A 23,358-nucleotide genomic window follows, 5' to 3' on the forward strand; every position below is an offset into this window, starting at 1 on the left:
GGTCCACTTCTTCCTTTTGTGTGAATTCGTTTTTTTAAAAGATTTTATTTATTTATTTGTGAGAGACACACAGAGAGAGAGAGAGGCAGAGACACAGGCAGAGGGAGAAGCAGGCACCCCGCAGGGAGCCTGATGTGGGACTTGATCCCAGGACTCTGAGATCAGGCCCTGGGCCGAAGGCAGATGCTCAACCACTGAGCCACCCAGGTGCCCCCTCTTTTGTGTGACCTTGAAAGCATTGCAGAGGGTTGGAATGAGTGTCAGAGGACCCCAGGCCCATCTCCAGAATCCCAGTCCAATCCTTCTTGAAGCCATTCTTGGGATTCAATCGACCATGACCATGCTCCCCAGTGCCTCATTTCCCTCACCCTAGCCATCATTTTTATCATGCTGTATTTTTCTAACACTTTTCTGGAGGCATGATTACCCATGGACGTAAGTCCCGAAAGGATGGCCACCACTGCCATCCCCTTGTACCTGGTGGATTTGGCACATATAGAGATTAGGGTTGTGTGACAGGCCAGCTGAGATGTTCTGTGACTTATTTCGGAGTGAGCTTGTGCCATGCAGCACTGGGGGTGGGGGGTGCTTCTGGACGAGGAGTAGCGACCACAACAGGCGTAGTGATGGGGTAGTCAGAGCCCTTGTATCTAACGCTCACCAAGCACCTACCATGTTCCACATCTGATGTTGAGCACTTCGTGTGCACTGTCTCTGTTAATTCTCACGGATACCTATAGATGGCTATTGGTACTATCCACCCTTTCTGAAAAAGGAAGCCAAAACTGAGAGAGCTTAAAAATTTGCCAGAAGTCATGCTCTGCTGAGTCTTACTCCATACTCAGGTCTTTCTTTCCATGGCATTATTCGGGCAGTTGTGTGCCAATACAGAAATTCTTCTGTACTTGAGAGCTCCCCTGCAATGTGAGCCTCTCTGCCCTTTCCTCACTGGATCTCTCTTGAAAGTCTTGCTGGACCTGGTGCCAAAGGGTGGCGTGCAGACTCCACGCTCCCTCCTGGGCCTGCTAGAGTCTCCCCGTGAGCCTGCCCTCCCTGCCTGCACCCCTTCTGATTTAGGGTCCCCCTGGCCACGAGGAGCATGCTAATATAAGAAGTCTCCATTGTCCAAGGTTTTAGCTCACCCTGTCTCTAACTATGCTTTGGACTCGGCCATTAGCTCCACGCTACAAGGTAAACTCTGCTGTTTCTAAATACCTCCTCAGAATGCCAGAATAAATTCCCAGCTCAGAAACCAGTAGGGGCTTATGCGGTCATTTACTGTGTGGCCATCCAAAGTACACTCTCCAGTCAAAGTGTGGTGCCAGCATTAGTTCGATTTCTCTACTGGCCCCCAAATCCTTCACTCTCTCATCCCCATGTTCTTTGGTACTGGGAGCATTGTGATGTCACTTCAGCTTAACATAACTGCTGTCTAAATATGGTTTCAGGGGCACCTGGGTGGTTCAGTGGTTGAGCGTCTGCCTTTGGCTCAGGTCATGATCCTGGGTCCCGGGATCAAGTCCCACATCCGTTACCCCACAGGGAGCCTGCTTCTCCTTCTGCCTGTATTTCTGTCTCTCTCTGTGTGTCTTTTATGAATAAATAAATTAAAACTTTAAAAAAATAAAAATGATTTCAGTGGGAGAATGAGACATGTTTTGGTGCAAAATGCCAGACTCCTGTCCTTGTTTTTTCCACACTGGGGCTGGGGACCGGCTGCCTGGTCTTCCACAAGAGTGACAATAAGCATCCCTTGTCCTGACCCTGCTGATAGGGAATCCATGGTGCTGGGCCCCAGCTGCCCTGCGGTTTTCAGCCTTGGCACACGGACCATGCAGAACCAGCTGCAGACTGCTATGCTTGGGGCCGTGGGAATATTCAGGGGAGCAGGATCTTGGGCTAAACAACCTGAAATCAGGGAGAGAGTACAACTATATAATTTGGCAGAATGTAATAAAATACAGTGACAAATCCTGTTGAGTCCGCAAAAATCTAGCCCTAGAAATTAAAGAATGTTTATAAGGACACGTCCAGTGACATACACTCACATGCGCACACACAGTGGTACTGTTTCCTAGCATCAAAATCCAGAAAAATAAAAAAAGAGTCCATCAACTGCCAAGTGATGGTACACATTTAGTAGGGAATATTATGCGCCTGTTTAGAATTTGAGTTTGAGTTGGGAGGATTGCCCAGGAGGGTTGTTAAAAGGGAGAAGAAACCTATAGGATAGTACGCGAATCCAAACCAAGCTTTGTAATGTGGTGTCAACAACACCCAAAAGCAAAAATAATCAGCCCTCTGTGCACGTGTGCTGTCGAGTCAGTACAACAGTGGAGAACCAGGGGGGGTCTCAACAGTGGCGGCCCCCAAAAAGAAGAGGTAGGAGGATTATGGATTTTATTTTCTTGGTTTGGGGAGCACAGGTTGCTTTTAAGAGTATAAAGATGAGGATAGTAGTTCTTAGATCAGCAGGAGCTTCACATACACTTCTGAAAGCAGGAGACGTAAGATTGAAGTGGAGGAAGGTGAGACAATTGCTAAGGAACAGTGGCTCCTCCACCGTATATGTTGTTAGGGCAGAAAAATAATCTTATTTTGTGCCCAGAGCTCCTGCACCAGAGCTGGATCATCTCCACCCTCTTCGCCTGTCCACCCCAACACATAAGTGTGAGTACACACACACACCCTGGGTGGTGGGACAGGCAGGAGTCTGATAGCTTTAGAGGAAATTACGTTCATATATAAGGCATTGATAACACGAGCATGGGATCTTAAGGTAGGGATGACTCGTTGGAAAGTGGAGTCCACTAAGCCTTAGTTAAGGACCTAGCTCATCAGCCCATTCTCTTGCATCCTTGCCCATGATTTGTCAGAATGACCCAAGAAACACAAATAGGCACTGAATAATCATTCTGGCAGATGATTTCTGTCTCGTTGAACAAACATTTCCCAGCTCTGTTGGAGTAGCAGAGCCATCTACTCTTTTTGGTATTTTGATAACATAAAAATGATCATCATTGTCGTCATCATCATCACTAATGCATGCTGAGTGCTTATGTCCTAGGAACTCTGCTGATGGCTTTCTATCCATTATCTCATTTTATCTGCATAGCACCCCTGTGAGGTAGGTTCTATTATTACCCCTATTTTACAGATAGGGAAACTGAGCCAGGATTCCGACACATGCCATTGGACTCTAAACCCACATCCTTCGTATGCTTGGGAGGTTGGTTGTTACCACAGATTTAGTGGGTTCAGACCAAACCATCTGAAATCAAATAGTAAGGCATGTACAGTAGCATATTTGGGGTACCCACACATCATTTCATTAGTCTAGGAAGGTATGCCCAGATTGGAAACTGACATTTAAGAGGCTGCTGAGGGCTTTTTTTTTTGAGCTGATGATGAGCTAAATCCCGAATCAACAGTGTGACCTACTATTAAAACATCTGTCTCACACTGCTACAGTAGAAGCCCAGGCTTGCAATGTTGTGAAATAACAGGCCTGTCTCACTTTGTTGTTCTGAACCCATCAGGAATAGTTTTCACTTGGGACAATACCGTTTCAAAATAAGCATGCGCAAACAAGAGTGTGTCCAAGGAAGCATGACAAGGAACTGTCAAGCTACTTAGTACCTACTCCGGGCCAAGCTCTTGCTAAGCACCTACCTAAATAGTCTAATTTGATTCTCTAAGAGTCATGTTCCCAGGCCTTCACAGAAGAGAAAATGAGGGACAGAATGCCCAAGAATGTTGCCCCGGATCCCACATCCGACGGATGGAAAGCTGGAACATCATGTCGGTGTGTCTGACACCAGAGCCTAGGATGCTGCCTCTAGCCGGGTCCCAGGGGATAGTGACCTACAAGCCACAGGAAAGGAAGTTCAGGGTGAGCCCACAGAAAATGGGACTTGGGCGAAAAACCCCGTAACTTTCTTTTGGTATCTGGATAAATGTCTTTGATGAGGACTTGCTTTGTTGGGACCACATAGTTGTTGCTGTGGTTGTTAGTTTTCTTCTTCAGGAGCATTTTACATAATGATTCTTACGTCCCAATTTGAAAATTGCAGATAACATGAGGCTTGCATGTTTAGCTTCTGCAACTGCCCAGCGTCACCTCCAATTAAAAGGCATGTGTGTGTGTTGGGCAGCCCGGGTGGCTCAGAGGTTTAGTGCCAGCCTTCAGTCCAGGGCGTGATCCTGGAGACCCGGGATCGAGTCCCGTGTCGGGCTCCCTGCATGGAGCCTGCTTCCCTCTGCCTGTGTCTCTGCCTCTCTCTCTCTCTCTGTGTGTCTCTCATGAAAAATAAAATAAAATAAAATAAAATAAAATAAAATAAAATAAAGGCGTTGGCTTGCCAGTGTGTTACAGTGACCTCATGCCTTATGGAATCGCCCACCTGCTTGATTCATTTAAGTTATCCACCTGGCTCCAGGGGAGAAGGGAAGGAAGCTGTGTGTTCTCTGCAGCTCTGAAAAGCCCTAAGTAGCAGGAGTGCCAATTCTCCCAGCAAAGCCCCTTCTACCAAGTAGAGCCAGTAGCACATTGAAACCCAGAACCTCATGGAGGCTGTGATGTTCCCGTTTGTAGAAGTAATCACGCAGAACTTGGATCTGTCAGAGATTCTGTATAAGGTTAAGAGACCAGAGGAACAATTCCATTGTTCCGGCTCTCACTCAACGGGCCCTTCCTATTTGTCCAAGGTTCACCTGCACACCATGTTTCCTTGCATGGCAATTTTCTGTTAGGAAAATGATGCCTAGCAAATGGGAAGGGAAATTGGTGCTGTGTTTGCGTGTTCCCCACCAAACAGGTATTATCTTAATGAGAAAATACAAGCTGGCAAAAGCAGATGACTATAGCCAGATCTTTTACTCAGTTAGGATTTCCTTTGCTTATAAGTAGTGGGTATTGTTTTCTGCCAGTTAATTTGCCTCTGAGCTGTTGCAAGATTCTGGAGGGTAGGCACTCATGAACCGTGTTTAACTTCCTAGGGAAAAAGGAGGCTTCTCAACAGATCTAACACCGGCATTTTAGAAGGGCTTAGAGGGAATTCTTGCTTGTTAGGTAAGCTCTTTGAACAAGAAAGACTAATTATAAGGACAATTGCTGGATTTTCTTGTTTATAAAATGTTAACGAATAAACAGTGTGATGATGGTTTGAAAACAGTGACATGCAACATTTTTTAGTTTATGTAACTAAATTTAAAATGTAAAGACTGTACTTAGACTTACATGTGTGGATGTATGACAATGTGCCGACAATATGTCTATAAAAAAAATACTTGGAGTTTTTATTGTTTGTTTTGAAATCCCATCCCGCCCCTGGATTTAATTTGCATGGCAATTTTGTGTGATATTTGCTTGGTTCACATACCTGACGTTACAGTGCTCCATCTGTGATAGGGTGATTTGTGTTCACAGGGTGCCCCACTAAGTAGGATGGCAGGTCTTCCCACGAAAGAGTTGTCTTCTTCATTTTCATTCCCTACAGCTTCTAACTGAATATTTTGAAGCCTGGCAAACTTTGTGAAATGAAATATGTAAGATTACTGTTAACACTTGAATTGCTTCCAGAGTTTGCTATCAGCATGTGTAGAACCCCAGAAATGTGCTATAGCCCTGAAGTTATAGTAGGGATGGGATGTAATGGAGGAAGGCCAAGGCATCTGTAAGAACAATGTAGGGACATTGATAAATGACAGGTCACATTGGGCATCAGCGTTGGGGACAGCAAATGTAATGGATCTGTCTGTGCGGAATATGGCCAGTTGGCACTCAGTATGCTTTTCCATAGTCTTTGCTGAACATTTCTGGATTTGCAGGTAGGATCATGGGTAAAATTAGGCTCTGCCCCTCAGATGCACTTGGATGAGATTTGGAAGGTGGGATTGAGGGCACCTCTCTCTTCATATTTCACTTGGTAGGTAAGGTTACAAGTTTGTAGAGAAGTGGTTGTAACTGGGGCCCTTTTAAAAGATTTTATTTATTTATTCATGAGAAACACACAGTGAGAGACAGAGATACAGGCAGAGGGAGAAGCAGGCTCCATGCAGAGAGCCCGATGCGGGACTTGATCCCAGGACCCCGGGATCATGCCCTGAGCCCAAGGCAGACGCTCAACTGTTGAGCCACCCAGATGTCCCAACTCTTTTCTTTTAAAGGGAGTCAGTCCAATCAATCACTTGGAAGGTGTAGATTCAGAAGAAATCCAGAGATCCCACACCTTCTCTCCTCCAAGTGCTTTGACAACAACTTGACCGGCAGACATCATGCTGCCTTGCTGTGTTTCCTGCTTCTCTTCTCCTTGCTTTTCATTTTCATTTGCTGAAAGCATTTTCAACCATCCCAGTCTGGCTGAGATGCTGTGGGACTCAGGGCTGCAGTCAAATAACCATGATTACTTAGAAGGGGAATTGGAAAAGAGTTGGCAGGCACATTTAGGAAGTAGAGCCTTGGGGCACAGAACCAAATTCTCCCCCACTGAGCCAGTGCCTGGGAGCTGCGTCCCCCCCAGACTTGCACTGGGAGGGGGGCACCCCTCAGCCACAGAGGCTGAGCCACGCCTGTGAAAGTGTGAAAGTCTCCTGGCACAAAGAAAGCCACGTTGGGAGGCTCAGCCCCTGGCTGATTGTTTTCCTCCGCCTCTCTTACCGATTCTCCCAAAGCCTAATGAGCATCCAGGCTGGAGGGGAATCCCCTAGAAACCACCTGCTTGGCCGTCTCAGGATTAATGGCATCAAGTGATGCAGCAAAAATGCCATGACCGAACCTTATGTTTCCAGTCCTCCTGATGTCATTTAGCTAAAGAAACCGTAAACAAAAATGAAGAAGAAGAAAACAGCTGGTGGTATAATCCCTGCTCTGTTCTTCTGAAGAAAGCAGAGGGGAGAGGGAGTCCTCATTTTCACATCTGAGAGGCCTCTATTGGTGGAAGATTCTGGGGAACCGTGTGTGTGTGTGTGTGTGTGTGTGTGTGTGTGTGTGTGTGCGCACGGTTGTAACTCCATCTGGATCGTGAGCCAGGAGAGCTGGGATTTTTGCCCCAGCCCCTCCCTCTCCAAGATGGTCCTTTGTGACCTTGAGAGAGCTTGACTTCAAACAACTCAATTTCAGGGATTTCAGAGCTCTTTATAAACCCAGCGGTGAGGAGCACATTCTGTTTCCCCTGCTCCCAGAGAAGAGGAGCCCAAGGCACTGAATAAACACGGCCCGTCTGGTGTGGTCAGGGACAAAGGCAGAGTCTGGCATTTGAGTTCAATCCACCGGCAAACAGAACTCGCTATTTCTTGACAAGTCTCAAATTTTGCTCTTGAGGGAAGAACTGTAGCTTTACCTTGTTCAAAGACATAGAATCAGGCACTCAGATGTGCCCTCGATAATGCTGGGGTTTGCAGGAGGTGAGGGCAAATGGGAAAAGTCAAGGATGTTAATGGCTAAGGCAGATGAGCGGGCTATTCACTATCCTTTTGAACCCGAGCCCTGTCCACCTTCTGTGATTCCTATTCTCCCTCCCGAGAAAGCAAATTGGCCGTGCTTTCAAGTGCAGATGCTGGCTGGAGTTCTCTTAGGAGTTTGTTTGTCCTGATGGTACCTATGCTTTGTGTGTGTGTGTGTGTGTGTGTGTGTGTGTGTGTGTCTGTGTGTTTTTAAATCATTTCAAGCTTGCGTTCAGAGCTAGATGGCCCTGGACTGGTCAAGGAGTCCTAGAGAATTGGAGGCTGAATCCAGGGTGAAATTATTACAGTGTAAAAGAACCCTTTTGAGAAAGTCTCAATTTCTAAAAAAAGTCCACTTCTAGGGTTTGGGAATTACAGACACATGATAGCGGCTGAGTCATGAGGTAGGGACTACCTAGCTACTTAGGAGCTAGCTTGTCCCAGTCACTGTCATCCAGGTCCTTCTTTTATGTAGGGGAAAAATGCAAAGTAATACTTACTTATCATAAAATCATTTAGACCTCCAAATAGCAGGATTTCAGTGGCTTAATACCAGGTACATTATTGAGGTTAATGAAAGCAAACTTTTATTGAATGTTTGATGTGTGCCAGGCTCTGCATTGAATTGGCGCTTTACATAAATTGTTGAATTTAATCATCACAATCCTATGAAAAGTTGTGATCATCCCTATTTTACAGATGGGAAAGAGGGATGAGGTTTAAACAAAGAGGTTTAGTAATGTGCCTAAGGGGGTAGCGTAAATGAGCAGCAGGCTTGGGACTGGAACCTGGGGATCTGGGTCGACCTCTTAGTACCTTCAGGAGTGTAGACTGTTTTGTGGGTTTCTATTACTTCAGACTGTACTTTTACCTGGGCTCCCACTCTCCTTCTATACAAAATTTTAGGTTTCTTATTTGGGAACTCTCAGAGGTCAGGCAACTTGAATCTGAGCATGTTCCCTTAGCAGTGATAATATCTAAATTAACACACCACCTCAAACACAAACTTGGCTGGCACCTGCTTTCTACACATTTTTGGTTCCCTGTACGCCCTACCACCCAACTGAGTTCATTGAGTTGAACAAACACCAGATGAGCCAAATCCCAAGAGCACGTAGATGAAGGATGTCTTCTATCAAAATTTGTGTGAATATTGGAAAAGTACTTAGGGACACTGTCCTCTCAAATGACCAGTGAGGGGAGGTGCAAAAATAGTCCAGGTCCCATAAAATCCCCAAGAGTAACTTTTTCCGTTAGTATTCCTGCTGATGTAGGATGGTGGTTATCCCTGCCTTCCTTCACTATCAGGCCTCAGCAATTTATTTTCCCTTTAAAAGTTTTCCTTTTCAGCTTCTCCTTTTGTAAATGCACACGGTGTCTCCACATTGGCTTTTCGTGCAAACAGAGATTCATTTCTTGGAAATTGTTTTGTTGCTCTTTCAACCTAAGAGACTCTGGAAGTCTGACACTCTGATCTTATGTTTCTGGTACATTCCTTAGATTCTTCCCTCATCGTAACTGTGGCCAGGTGCCTGGATTGAGAGGAAAGCTAAAAAAGGTGCTTACAGAAAGGTAAGTTTTTGGACCCATTAAGGAGGGAATGGCAAAGAAAATGACTAGCAACGTCAAACTGTGTGGCACCTGGGTGGCTCAGCTGGTTAGTGTCTGCCTTTGGCCCAGGTTATGGTCTCAGGTTCCTGGGATCGAGCCCCACATTGGGCTTCCTGCTCAGAGAGGAGTCTGCTTTTCCGTCTTTCTCCCTCTGTCCCGCTCCACTGCTCATTCTCTCTCTCTCTCAAATAAATAATAAATAAATAAATCTTTAATAAAAAAATGTTATACTGTAGTTAGAAATGATGAGGTACAAAGCAAGCTGTAACATGGTGGAGCAAAAACACCCAGTGTCAAATGTTTACTAGTATTTTTGTCTCCTTTCTCTCTAAAAAAAAAAAAAAAAAAAAAAAAAAAAAAATTCACTGAGCAATTCTCTGCATTTTTCCCTGTAAATACACATACATGGATGCGGGGGGCTGTAACAAGACTTGGAAGATGCATTACTGACTCCACCAACTCCCTCAGGAAAGACAGAACTGAGGATACCAGGAATGCACTGTGTGATAGACGGTTTGACCCTTATCTATATTGTTTTAATGGGAAGAGGAAAATGTATTTATAGATGTGTTATCTAACTAAAAATGTACAATAATAACTTTAGCTTCAGGAAAAACCATGGTAGCCACTGTGCCCCTGCCTGCAAAATAGGAGATTTCTCCTTATGTCTTGGTGTGTGAATCCCCTTACTGCCTTTTATTTACAATTGGAGTTAGGTTGATAATGTGACTTTCCCTGGACTAGGTCACAGGGAAGGCTCACCTTTCATTCGAGAGTAAATGAGCAGAAGTTTCCTTGAGATCAAATTTGTTGATGGGAGGTGGCCAAGCTAAGGGAGCCCCACTAGTGCCTGGCATGGGGATACTGTAAGCCAAGTTGACAGTTTTATCTGGTGGTTGCCCTTGCTAAGGGTTCAGTCTCCAGGGGGAGTTTTTAAATTTTCAGTTTGGCATTTTTTTTTTTTTTTGCTGGAGTCAACACTGGCAGCCCCATCCAAGCAGCTCACTTCTTTGGTAACTTTTCTGAGGCCAGACACTTCTTGGGCAGCCAAAGTAGAACAAAAGCTCATGCCAAGGAACAATATGACTATAGCAGTGACGGCATGTCTCATTATTAATGGCTTCAACAATTTGTGCATTCTGATGACCCAGAAGACAAGTCATTTTTGTTGAAATACAATCCAGAAAATTGAAACCTGTGTGCATTTAGCACCCAGTCTGCCTGGGGACCCGGGCTTCTTGGACTTCCCGTGCCTCTGGCATGGCCCTGATTTACTGGCCTCACCTACTCTGCACTTTGATGCATCCGGGCTGCCCTGCCACCATCACATGCCCCAGAGGATTTTCTACTAAATTGCTGAGCTCGGGCAAATTGGGTAAAAATCTTGGCGGGTGGTCTAAGGAAAAGCAGGGCTGGGGGTAAGGGGGTACAAGGAGGAAGGACATGCCGTCAGAGGTTCTGGAGACATATAGTGAATGGGGTGAACAGTAATTCCCGTTCCTCCCATAGTTAAAAATGATGAGGTACAAAGCAGGCTCTGACATGATAGAGCAAAAACACACAGTGTCAAATGTTTACAAGTTTCTTTCATCTCATTTCTGTAAAAAACAAACAAAAAACAATCAACGGGTATGACATTGCTAGCATACCTCTATGACTTAGTTTGCCATTCCTTCCTCAATGGGTCCAAAATCTTACCTTTTGGGAAAGCAACTTTCTTAGCATTTCTCTCAATCTAGGCACCTGGCCACAGTTACAACGTGGGAAGAATCTAAGGAATATACTGGTGCCCTAGACTTGGGTTGTGGGGATGGGAGTGTCGCTGTGTGCCTGGGGTTATGTTCAGTTTAGATTTAGCTCTTCTGCTCCCCCCACCATTGATCACTTTGCCTCAAAGTTTCCTTAGATAAGCAGATACCCTAAGTGGCCACGAGGTACTTTATGAACAGGCTGAATGGGAAACCAGAACCCCAGCTCTGCTTTCCACCAGATCGCTGCTCTTTAGCTCTTTCTGTGCGGGCATATGGAGCTGCCCCGAATAGGCCTGCATGCCAACCTATCTAAGGCTCTATCATGTTAGAGCCTGCTTTGTACCTCATCATTTTTAACTATGGGAAGAACAGGAATTACTGTTCACCCCATTCACCATATGTCTCCAGAACCTCTGACGGCATGTCCTTCCTCCTTGTACCCCCTTACCCCCAGCCCTGCTTTTCCTTAGACCACCCGCCAAGATTTTTACCCAATTTGCCCGAGCTCAGCAATTTAGTAGAAAATCCTCTGGGGCATGTGATGGTGGCAGACTTAGCCTCCATGCCCCCACCCCATCCCCAAGACAATGTGAGACCCTAAATTTTATGATGGTGTTATCATAAAGGCAAATCAGTAATTTTAGATATTAAAATACCTCGCTTGACCTAAAAGTTCATTTTTGCCTTGTGATTTTAAAAAAATTAGAACATTTTCTTTGATTCCCCTTGTTACTGATGGATCTATCACAGCCAGTGACTTGCGAACCAAACAGGTGAGCCCTGACACTGTCGGCCAACTGCGCTGTCCTGAGAATCCCGAGGGGGCTGGACAAATGGAAAGCACGGCTCCTGACTTGGTTTGCCAACACTGTTGTTGCTGAACAAACTCAGATACACTCATCACAAAATAAGTCAGTAACTCAAGACACAAGGATTTGGAAAAGAGAAAGGGAGGGATATACTTGGGGTGCTGGCAGCCGGAGGAGTTGGCAGGCTCAAGCCTTAACACCTGACCTTTCTGCCCACGGCTGGACACCTACAGTTTTACAGAGGGCAGTCCAGGGGAATGATGCCAGGGAGGCAGAAAGGACACGATCATGAGTGGGAGTAGCACATGACCACCGGCAGGGAAGGGGATGCATGGGTGTGGACTTCTAGGGTATTCCGTTGCTGGCAGGTCTTTTCTCGTCTGGTGGTTGGCATGTTCTCGTCTTTGAAAAAATGTCTTCATCATCTCAAGAAAGTGCAGTAAGAGACAAGCATAAGTTGAGCGGTCTTGTCTATTTCCGGTTCTCATTGTTGGAGTTTGCAGTTGAGCAAGAGGGTTCGCGGACACTCTCACCTAAAGTGCTGTGGGCCGAAGGGATCGTGCTAACTTACCTAACACAGGAGTCAGCCCTGTCCCAAAATAAATGGCATTTCATTTCCTCCTATAAATTTAACCCTGACTTATAAGCTTTCCAGGAACTCATAATCTGGCTCTTCTCTGATTTTAAGTTCCTTGCTGTTTGTTTGGTTGGTAGCCCCTTGCTCAAAGAAACAAAACACACAAGCAAGCAAACAAACAAAAAAGTCAAGACATAGGGAAGTTTTAATGTGAGAGTTTAGTGGCCCTGGATCTTGAAGGGTGTATCGAGATAGAAAATCAACTACCTCTTAATGAGTAATAACTATGTGCCATTCCCATTTATTCCTTTAAGTCCCTGTGAGCTAGATCCTCTGCCCTTTGTGAAGGATGATCTTTAAGAGCCTAGTGAAAGTAGTGTGCTGAGGTCACACAAACAGAGTTGGAGCTTGAGACCAAAGCTGTCTGTCTTTTTACCTGTGCTTCACTTGCTGTTCTTTCTCTCTCTCTTTTTAAAATATTTTCTAAAAATTTATTTGAGAGAGAGACAACAATTCTGGGGAAGGGCAGAGGGGGTGGGAGAAGGAGAGAGACTCCTCAAGCAGATTCCCTGCTGAGTGCGGAGCCAGAGGCAGGGTTGGATCCCAGGACCCCGAGATCATGACCTGAACTGAAGGCAGACGCTTACCACCTGAGCCTCCCAGGTACCCCCACCAGCTGATCCTTCCAGCTGGAGCAGGATTCTGACCCTAGCTGACTCCTTCTGTCCCCCAGGGCTCAGTTGTGGAGGAAGCTGCTCAGAGAGCAACCACCAGGTCATTTGTGATCGTATCACACAGTGGTAAAGCCCTCAGCACTTCTGATTATCTGGCATTCTTTCTCATTCTCCTTCCCTCTCATGTATGTATTTATATTGTGTGCCAGTCTGTCTGTTTCCCTCTATCTTTAATCCCGACCCGAGTGAACGAACCCCAGATAGCAAGGATCTTTTCTCTCTTGTTTACTGTGTGCTTGGCATATAGCATGTGGTCAATAAAGAGTTGTTGATGGACTGACCCAGTCCAAAGTCTGTATGCACATAAACACCACTCTACACTGACCCTGGAAGCTTTCTTTTTCTTTGACTTAACTTTGATATAACGTAGTAAATTGTAAACCGAGGTAATGTGACTCAATGAACAGGAAGCACAGGCTCAAAGTTTACAGGTTATGTGGATTTTGAGAGATTGCCCAACCTTACAGATTGATTTCTTTAAAATAATGAAGGTTCAAGTTGTTGTCATGGAATATTTACTAAGACATTGCTCACCACCAGCATTATTAAATAAAAAAAATATTACAGTAAGTGATGAGCTCGGAGATGGTCCATTATGAGGTGTTTTCTGGAGAGAGGTCTGAAAAGCCAGAAAAAAACAATGACTCAGCCAGCATTACCTCTGATACAGAGAGCTATATCTGAGCACTGATTTCAGATCCAATAGTGACATCACTTGATGCTACATGAGGCTCCTGTGCCCTGGGAATCCTGTCTGTCTGGGAGACAAGACTCTCTAAAGACTTGGATGACATCAAAACTTAGGGAGATTTGGGGGGCTTCTCTAGATCTACATAAGTTAGCCAAATCTGATAGCTCAGAACTTACTTTATTCCAAAGACTCTCTCTGTGGCAAAAGGATAAAAGAAGCAGAGCCTGGGCTGGCACCTCTTTCGAGAGCCTTTGGGGTCCAGGTGGGAGCTCTGCAGGGCCAGGGAGCATCCTGGTGTCCGGGCTATGATTCTCTACCAGTAGAAACCATCCCTAGGATCCAAGGTAGTGCCTGTTGACAGTGACTGTCTAATGGCTGCGAAATTGTGACTTGCCTCGTCATCGTTCTCTCAAGGTCCAACTTATTACTTTGCAGAGCACTTTGGAACAAGTAGGATCTAATTCTGTTCCAGGATGGCAGTGAGTGACTGATAAATATTTCAGGCTAGAATTTTCTCTTGTTTCATGGGGATTTACATGTAGAACTCTTTCTTGATCCTATGAAAGTATATTTGGAGCAGGTACTTCCCAGCTGAACATCTGTGTCTCTGTATATTTGACTCTCCAAAAATATCTTTTTGTAATTACAATCTTCAAAGAAGTCAGTCAACATTAACCAGACAGCAGTGTTGGCAGATGCCTTTTACAGTCTTAAGAACAAAACTGGGGAGGCTGAATGACTCCTCCCTGGTGTCAGATTGGAAAGCCCCTCCTGGCAGTGGTCTGGCCATGCTCTCTGCCTGCCTTGCTTACCGCACAGCACACATTTCTTATTCTGTAAGAGAAGGCTTGTGAAATTGTCTGCATCAGCGTGAATCCCAGCCCTCATTACTGTATCATCCTCAAGCCTCAGCTTTTTTATTCAGAGTGGTGAAGGCATCGCCACACTTGGGAACCATTGGTATATATTTTGCATAAGGAGCCTCGTATTTTATTAATTAACTCGTCAGAAAAAAAAATGTGCTTTGGTGACTGATTCTTGGGAGGAAATTCAATGTCTCATTAGAGATCATTACAGTAGCTTAATACAATTATGTATGTTAGACCGAATGACATTTGACATTATGGCATGAGAGGTTCTTTCTAAATGGGACGTGACTTAGGCAGTCAATAAACTGAGAACAGGCTTTGTTTCATTTTCCCCCCATTTAAACAGAAAAGCAGGTTGAAGAGGGAAGTGAAAGATAACAAACCATGGGGCTTGCTGCTACCTCCTTAGTAGCCAACCCAAGGGCACAGTTTACTAAGTTCTCTTGTTAAGGCTGTGACTTAATGGTGAAAAAAAAAAGACTTAATTAGAAATTATGTTTTCTGGGGCACCTGTGTGGCTCAGTGGGTTAAATGTCAGCCTTCCACCCAGGTCATGATCTCAGAGTCCTGGGATCAAGTCCCACCTTGGGCTCCCTGCTCAGTGGGGAGCCTGTTTCTCCCTCTGCCGCTCCCCCTGCTTGTGCGCTCTTTCTCTCTGTCAAATACATAAACAAAATCTTTAAAAAAGAAAAAGAAATTATGTTTTCCTCTCTTGAGATGTCCAGGGGACCTAGGGAAATATCTCAAAGCAAAGCTACATAGCACAAAAAGTTTCACCTCGAAAGTAGCCCAGTCTCAGCTGATAGGCTCCAAGAGACAAACAAACAAGCTTGTATGTCAACAAAGAGAAAGACATAGCTCCAAGGAAGGTGTATCCTTCTTTCAAAGCTCCCCCTTCATTCAAAAGATGCCTCACAAATTCTTTCCTTGAAATCTTACTGGTCCATCCTGCTCACTGACACTTGACTTCACTGGACGTGTTGACCTTTTCTTGTCCATGTTTCCTGGGCTGTAGGACACAGGGCTCAAGTTTTGCTGTGGGTAAAGGTGAACCAAACAGCAGAGCAAAGAGTGATGACACATTCAAGAAGTATCTCAGAGCTGCTGTGGTAGAGTGGCTTTTATTTAAAATCAGATTGTAATAGGCTTCCTTCATGATTTTGGGAAAAATCCCCTACACTTGGCTATCTTCCGTATTACCTTCTGTCTGTCCTTGAGTCTGCTCAGATGACCTGGGACACCTGTGCAGCTTCTGTGACCACTCTCCCTCACTCCCTCTCCTACGCAGTGCCCACCGTGAGGCCCTGCTTGAGCTAGGGGTCCCATAAGGTCTAACTGTGACAGTTGTATCTTTTTTTTTAAAAAAGATTTTATTTATTTATTCATGAGGGACCAGAGAGAGGTAGAGATATAGACAGAGGGAGAAGCAGGCTCCCTATGGGGAATCTGATGCAGGACTTGATCCCAGGACCCCTGGATCACGACCTGAGCCAAAGGCAGATGCTCAACCGCTTAGCCACCCAGGTGTCCCATGACAGTCCTATCTTAAAGACATGTGTTATTCTGTGCTCCAGGTATTTGCTTCACTTTTTTCTCCTTAGTATTAATAAGAGTAAAATAATTTCTCTAAGTAGGTAGATCTGGCTTGGGACGTGAGATTTGGAAAACTGTTGGCAATTTTGGTTACTCTGATCTCACTTGAAACATAATGAGAAAACTCGTACCTTCAGGATTTCTATTGTAAATGCTGTGGTAAAGCTGCCAAGATCCATTTGCAAATGAATTCACACCATCTTCCACATCCAAATGTATTTTAATAAAGTATATTTGCTTAAAAGAGACCGCACGCCTGTGACCCAACATCTCCTATCCACATACGTAGAATTCACCCAGAGATATCCATTAAAGATAGAGCGGGGAAACCAAGAGAAGGTCACATGCCTCATGCCAAGAGAGAGACCCATCTACTCACTGGACCTTTCTGATTTGCATTTATCATTGTTTTCCAGTAGGTCAGACTGTCTAGAAGGTGAAGTGAAGTGTGTTACACTTGCCTCAGAAGGAGCTCTGGATGGTCACAGAGCAGAGGCTGAGCTATTCTGACAAATGTGCGGTGGTCTCAGGGATTCCTCTTCTGCAAATGTTTCTTTGGAGCCTGCTGCACCCCAACACATTCAGTTCTCCCAGGACATTACTAGGTACCCCTGAGACAGTCCAGGTCCAGGAGCTTCTCTGGTGCATCTCTGCCATGGCTTACAGCTCAGCTCCCTCCCAGGTCCATGGGGGGCTGTGGAGAATGGCTTTGCTCAAGACCCCACCTTGGATCCCTTGATTTATCTCCTGAGGGTTCGGTTTTCATGCTGGGCTCTCTGCAACAAGCTGGGAAGTCCTTTTGCTGCAAGAAACCCCAACTTCAACAAGAATGACATTAGGGTGTGCCTGGACTGAAGACTGTTGTAAAGAGTTAGCTTTTTAAGTAAATAGCGTAAAACCTTTCTTAACACCACATTAGCGTGAGACGGGGTCCTCTTCGATGTGTGTGGCCAAACCACACTCAGGGACTTTTTCCTCCCAGCTCCGAAACCCAGCATGTGGAAGTGATTGTCTGGAGAAGGAGGCCGCTGCACACACAGGGTGACGATTGTGTAGCAACACCCAAAACCAGGTTCTGGAAGCCATAGAACAATGTGAGTTCTGTTGTCCAGGAATGTGTTTCTCAGCCCAGGGGTATCTTGACTACCCCAAGAGACTGGAGGTGGAAGGGCTCCCGGCCAGACTGCAGGGCTACCTCTACTGTCCTGTGCAGACAAGCTACACTCCTCCCTCCTGGTACTTTACCTGAAAGTGCAGCATCCATTCATGGGCTCTGTCTCCCCAGACCCTGGTGGCATGAGGGGTAAATTCTGAATAATCGACATCCTGGCCTTAGAAACTAGGTTGGAACTGGAAACCACAACACAACAGAAAAACACCATTGGATGGTGGTGCGGTGGTGGCGAAACCCTGCAATTTTCACTGAGAATGTGCAGTGTTCCATTCTAGCCTGAGACGCGAACTAGATGGAGATCCCCCTACATCAAAAGCACTTCAAAGTTTCCAAGTCCCAGTCGCTAGAAATTGGGTAAAGATGGCCAACCAGACTGTGGGTTAAACAACAAAGTCACCAATCCACCCCCGTGTTCATTTTTTCTTCGTGTTTAGAACGTTTGGGGGACTGGGAAGATGTGGCTGAGCTCCTGTTATCCACTTGTTCATGTATTTATGGTTCTCTTTCTCCAAATCATCCCTCTGACGGCAACTGTGCTAGATCTGAGGGGGAGGATGGGGGGGCAGGGAGGGGGCTTGCAGGGGTGGGGGAAGGCTGCTCCTAAGATCCCTCTGGAGAGCTGAATTTGCAGATGGGATCTATTGGTTGCATTTCTAAGCTTGAGAGGTGATTTTCCTTTTACCTTGAAGGTAAAATTTACCTAATAATCCACAGAGTGATTTTCTTATCTGCAATTTAGATTCCTGAGGCTATCTGGGGACATTTGCAGAGGCCGCTGTGTTGCTTGGAAGCAGGTGTCTTAGGGCTACACGTCTGAATATTCCTCCCCCCTCCCTTGTTTTTACAGACCATCTTTCCCAATTCCAGTTTTAAAACATGGGGTGGGGGGACCCCAGCATCAATCAGAGGCTGGCGTTTGCTAAAAGGGACCCTCTCATTTAGCCACTGATTTTATTTTATTTTATTTTATTTTATTTTATTATTTATTTTTATTTTTTATTTTTTTTAGCCACTGATTTTAGTGTGGGACTTAAAGAGGGAAGGTCTTTGCAAGTATTTTAAGTTGATGAATAAAAACAGACGCACCAGAGGGAGATTTGCCAACCATATAAATACATAGGCATTAAGCTCCCTGTACATAAACCAAATATAAATGGAAAGACAATGAGTAAACGGCACATGTGAACGGACAAAACCCCAGTGGATAAGTCATAAAGATCTGACAGCAAGGCCCATATGTCTTTAAAATTCTCAGCTTTTCTACTCAAGTAATGTGTTATTTGTCCCACGTTTACAGTTCATTCATTCCTCTCAACGTCCTCCTTGGCATCGTTCAGTTTGTCTGCTGTCTACACGTTTGGGCTTTTGGCAAATCCAGACGCTCTCAACAAGTGCAGCTTTTGAGTGTTATTCAGACCCCCGATGGGCCTCAGATAGTATAAAACAAGGATTTGTAGCTCTTTAGGGATGTAGCTCTGTTTGAAGCAAAATATCTTCTCACTTCTTTCCAGTGCTTACATGTGGGGGAGCTAATGCCGGAGCCGGGAGAGGAGGAGGTACCAGCGCAGAGGTTTGGGGGAAAGTGAGCTAACTTGGTGAAGCTGATGAATGGTCTCGGAGCACCTACTTGAGCACATCCTCAGCTGTGTTTTCCCGATGTCATGGACTCTCAGATAAACACAAGTTTGGAATGTTATGAACCACTTTTTTCTCAGCATCAAATGAAGCGACAGATAAAAGTATGATAAAACTGCAAACCACGGTGCAGGATAATCGTTTTTGGAGCAAAGAGAGGCCATCTGTACAAACTGACTAGGGAAGCCACCGTTTCAGGTTGATGGCAAATTAGAAAGCGCTTAGGTTCTTAGATGTGTTTCCCTATCACTGAGCAAATCATGATTCTTCCCTTAATGGTCTAGTCCCTACGTGCTCACATTTATTCAGCTTTCATCAACATAGATGACACTGTCATTCAGCCCTGTGATCTCTGGCGCAAGACGGGTCCCCATCCTGTCTTGGAAGCTGATGTTATTTTGAATAGCGCTCACGCCTTGAGCTCTTCCACCAGTTCCTTTGACTTCTTTGGTGTGCAAGGACCTCAGCACGACAAGTGTGTTTTTGGTTTGCAGGGAAGGGCTGGGAGCCCAGCAGGGGGCTGAGATCAGAGAGGCCAGTAGCAGCTCCCAGTGCAGCTGGCCATCCGGTGGCCTTGCTGTGAGGGATTGCCAGACCGGCCTTCTAAAGCAGTCACTGTTTACAAGAAGAAGGTGGAATCTTCTGGGATAGCCCGGACAAGTGGCGGCACAATATCTTACAAAAGGGTCAGGAGGCCGGGCACTTTACCTTGCTTGGAATTACTGAAGAGGCTCAGCAGTTTTGCATAGCAACAGAAGGCTTGTTGACAGGACTTAAAGGCTTCTGGAAAAGGGAACTATTATCTGGGACCGCCACACACACACAGAGTCATTAACCCCCTGCGGGCAAGTGTGAAATCAGGCTGTATTGGGGGCTGGGTTCACTTGTGTGGCCCTACTGAGGCCACATTCCCCTTCCCCGCTGGCCGGTAAAGAACCAGTCTCTTCCCTCCGTCCAGATAATTAGCCAGTCTGGGGGCCCTGTGTTGCCACACCACCACCCATCCAGTTGAGGTTCTGGCATTTTCTACCCCACTACCCTGTGGGCCCCTGTGCACAGAGTGGCACAGTTAGCTGCGGTGAGAACCAGGGTCACTCCATCTTGCTTGGAGGTGAGCTGTTCTGCCCTGACCTTGAGGTTCAGGAGGAAGGGCCCACCCCTCTCAACCTCTCAGAAAGTCCCATTTCTCCTCTGCCAGAGGGGAGTCTCCCATTCTGGAGGGTCAGTGTTTACTCTCAGGAATCGATAGAAAAATTGATGTCAGAGGAACAACCAAAAAGCTCTACTGTGTGTTTGGCAGATCTCGTGCCTTGGGTTAGCTGGGTAAATACCAAGTATTAAAGAAAGGCAACAAAACAAAATGTAGATTTAGGTGCTAGTTCTGTGTTTTTTGTTTGTTTTTTAAATTTTAGAGCAAGATCAAACAATGAGCCCGTTTATCATTTCTGAGCCCCACTTCCTCTCCCTGCAAAGTGGAATGGATGATGCCTCCCTGATGGGAAAAACTGGAAACAAGCAAGGTGTTACAAATAGGGAAGGAATTACATAAATTGTGGTACATCCCCGGGATGGTGTACTGGGCAGACTTTGAAAATAAAGACGTATATGCCGCATGGAAGGTTGTCTGAAAATATTAAGTGGATAAGAGTAAGATGCAGAACAAAGGGTATATTCGGGTTTTTTCATGTGTGCGTGTGGGTGAAAATGTTGAAGAATGTTGCATGGGGAGATGTGGATCCTATGAATGCGCATCCACAGGAGGGGGAATGGGAATCATGAGAGTTTGTGAAGTTGGCTTGTGAGAGAGGGATGGAGAGTTAGGGGCCAGGAGGAAGGTTTACACATTTTATTTATATATATTTTTTGTCTGTTTAAGTTTTCTGTACATGTGCACATATCCCTCTTGTTTTCAAAATGGCAACAGTGTTTATTTACATAGTAAGATTATGGATCTTCCTTTTCTTGTTCTTTTGGATTAAAAAATGAAAGGGGCACCTGGATGGCTCAGTGGTTGAGAGTCTGCCTTCCGCCCGGGATGTGATCCCGGAATCGAGTCCCACATCGGGCTCCTTGCAGGGAACCTGCCTCTTCCTCTGCCTGTGTCTCTGCCTCCCTCTCTGGGTCTCTCATGAGTAAATAAGTGTAAAAAAAAAAAAACTTTGATATCCATGTGGGAATTAAATTAATATGTGTCAAGTGCCCAGAGCACAGAAGAGGCTTGGTTCGTGTCAGTGCAAATAACACGGAGGGAAGACCGGAGGGTTCTTTCTACTGACTGTTTCTTTTTTTAGGTAGTAGTGATGACTATTGATTGGATACCATTTATTTATTTTATTGCCACTTTTTAGGGAGTGTTTACCATCTATTTCTCTTTTTCTCTTCTGGTTCACAGATGGTACCGTCCTGGCTGTGGTGGAAGATGGCTGGGTTGGAGAGTAAGACCAGGTGTGCCAACAGATGCTGTGGTTTGGGACTTGGGGTCGCTTACTCTTTCTGAGCCTTCACTTCCTCACCTGTCGGCCGGGAACCCAGATGATGTCCCAGGTCCTGCTAGGCTTGACATATAGGCATCCGTTTGCTGGTGAGGTAGAGGGTGCTGGAAGGTGAGAGTGTAAAGTGCTCTCTGTCAGAGAGTTCAAAGACGAGGCAGAGGAGGAATGTCATGAAGAGAAGTTGGAGGTTAGAAAACAGTTTCCTGAAACAAACCCAATCTGTTACAACCCACCCAGCCACTAGCTCGCTCACTCTGCTTCCCCGGCAGGGGTTTTACACTATTTCTGCCATGGGATACAAGGCAGAGCTCTTCTCTATTCTAAGAGAAGTTTTATATTTCTTTGGTTTGGGTTTTGTTGGCAGTTTCTTCTTTCTGATGATTTGTTTTAAATCTAAAAGGGAAGGCAAATGCTTTGGGCTGCATATATACTGGTTACATTTCTCGTTTGTTGGATTGTATAATGTCAAGTCTCTCACCCTGAGCAGTTCCTAGTAGGAAAGCGATCTGTACAACGGAGGCCTCCGCTACCATGTATGGGTGGGTGTGTAAGTGTAATGCACTTAAAATACACTAAACGCAGGGTACAGAGTACTGTGGATAGGCCACCCAGAGCTGGGTACAGGACCACGGGCCTGCCCCCCTACCCAAGGGAATGGCCAGGTCTCATTTTTCTCAGTAGCAGCCCCTTGATTAAAGCTGGCAGGCTTTTACAAGCTCCTCATGCCATGTAGGGATGACATCCTTCCTCCCAGTCTCGGCATTATTCTGGCAGCCAGGTGAGCTTGTGTGCATGGGAAGGACTGGGAAGGACTTTGTTCCCCTGTCTGAGCCTGGCTACCCGCCGCCCCCCCCCAAGCCCAGCAGAGATGTGTAACAGCGAGCAGTAAGCCTGGGGGACTTGTGAGCTGTTGCCATGGTCACTCCCCAGCGCATCCAAGGACAAGTCCCCACATCCGCTGCGAGACTTCATTAGAGACCGAGCACCACGTGACCACAAGCCTCAAATCACTTTGTAAGGACTGTGGCCCGGCCTTGTCCCATCCTGTCGTTTGGCCCCATGAGCAGAGCGGAGCTGACCTGTGGCCAACAGACCAACGTATTCTTCACACTGAAATAAATGCACTGACACCCCAAACGCCACCGAAGGCATCAACAGGCAAAAATACGACAACGTGAAGGGAGAACAATGATGATATTGTTTCAGAGCAAAAACAATAATTTGAACAAACCACTGATGTGATTTTACATACTTGTACTCATATTGCGTCCAGGAGTTTTGCGTTGTTTTTTGGTTTTTCCCACATAATACGGCTTTGTGAACATTTTTTCCATGTTATTTTGTGGCCTTTGTAATTAGCTCCATTGCCATGTAAAGGAAAATAAACACGGTTGTCTTTAGGCCCCTCGGGGACTCGCATCCACGACAGATGACAGGACAGTAACTGGATCACATAAACTGTCTCTAATTTTGATTACAGATCGTAATTTGGTTACGGGGGTTTGCCACTGCTCATGAGAAGGGCCCAGACTTTGTTTCCTTTCCCTCGAAGCACACGCATGGACTTCTTTGCTTCTCTCTCCGCAATGTACTCTTGGGCCAGCGCTTATCTTCTCAGTTCAGCCAAGGACTTACCCTTCATCAGGAGGAAGTAACAGGCGGCCTCCTACCCCACGAGGCAGGTGACCAGGGGTGCGGATGGGGGGGGGGAGGCTCAGCTAGGATCTCCCCAGCCCAAAGTCACTTAGAGAAGTCCCCTAAGACTACACCGGAGCCTACTTACTTGTCATTCATTCAAAGGGCTGTGATCAATGATGCAGGAGTCAGGAAATGTACCCCGCACTCCGGCAGATGAGCCCCGTGCCTCCTGAACTGGTCAAAGGACACTGACCTTGATTCTCATTCCGGGAGGGGTCGGGAGGGGGAGGTGTCCACGAGTGTGGCCCAGATGCAGGAAGCCCCCGGGGCGGGAGCTGTGG

General features: G+C 45.9%; 1 long non-coding RNA gene across 6 annotated transcripts in view; it reads left to right on the forward strand.

Annotated features, from left to right (window-relative positions):
• The window catches only part of LOC112659692 (uncharacterized), a 91,844-nt gene extending 69,230 nt beyond the window's left edge, over positions 1-22,614 (forward strand). For 5 of the 6 annotated variants that reach the window (XR_004803529.2, XR_004803531.2, XR_004803530.2 and 2 more), the window contains 2 exons: positions 8,944-9,015; positions 21,280-22,614. This is a non-coding gene — a long non-coding RNA (uncharacterized LOC112659692). The remainder of the gene's footprint in view (positions 1-8,943; positions 9,016-21,279) is intronic. The other variant, XR_004803532.2, reaches the window with a different exon arrangement.
• Positions 22,615-23,358: the final 744 nt, after the last annotated feature.

The sequence above is a fragment of the Canis lupus genome, chromosome 11 (assembly GCF_003254725.2).
Source record: "Canis lupus dingo isolate Sandy chromosome 11, ASM325472v2, whole genome shotgun sequence".
Classification (NCBI taxonomy): Eukaryota; Metazoa; Chordata; class Mammalia; order Carnivora; family Canidae; genus Canis; species Canis lupus.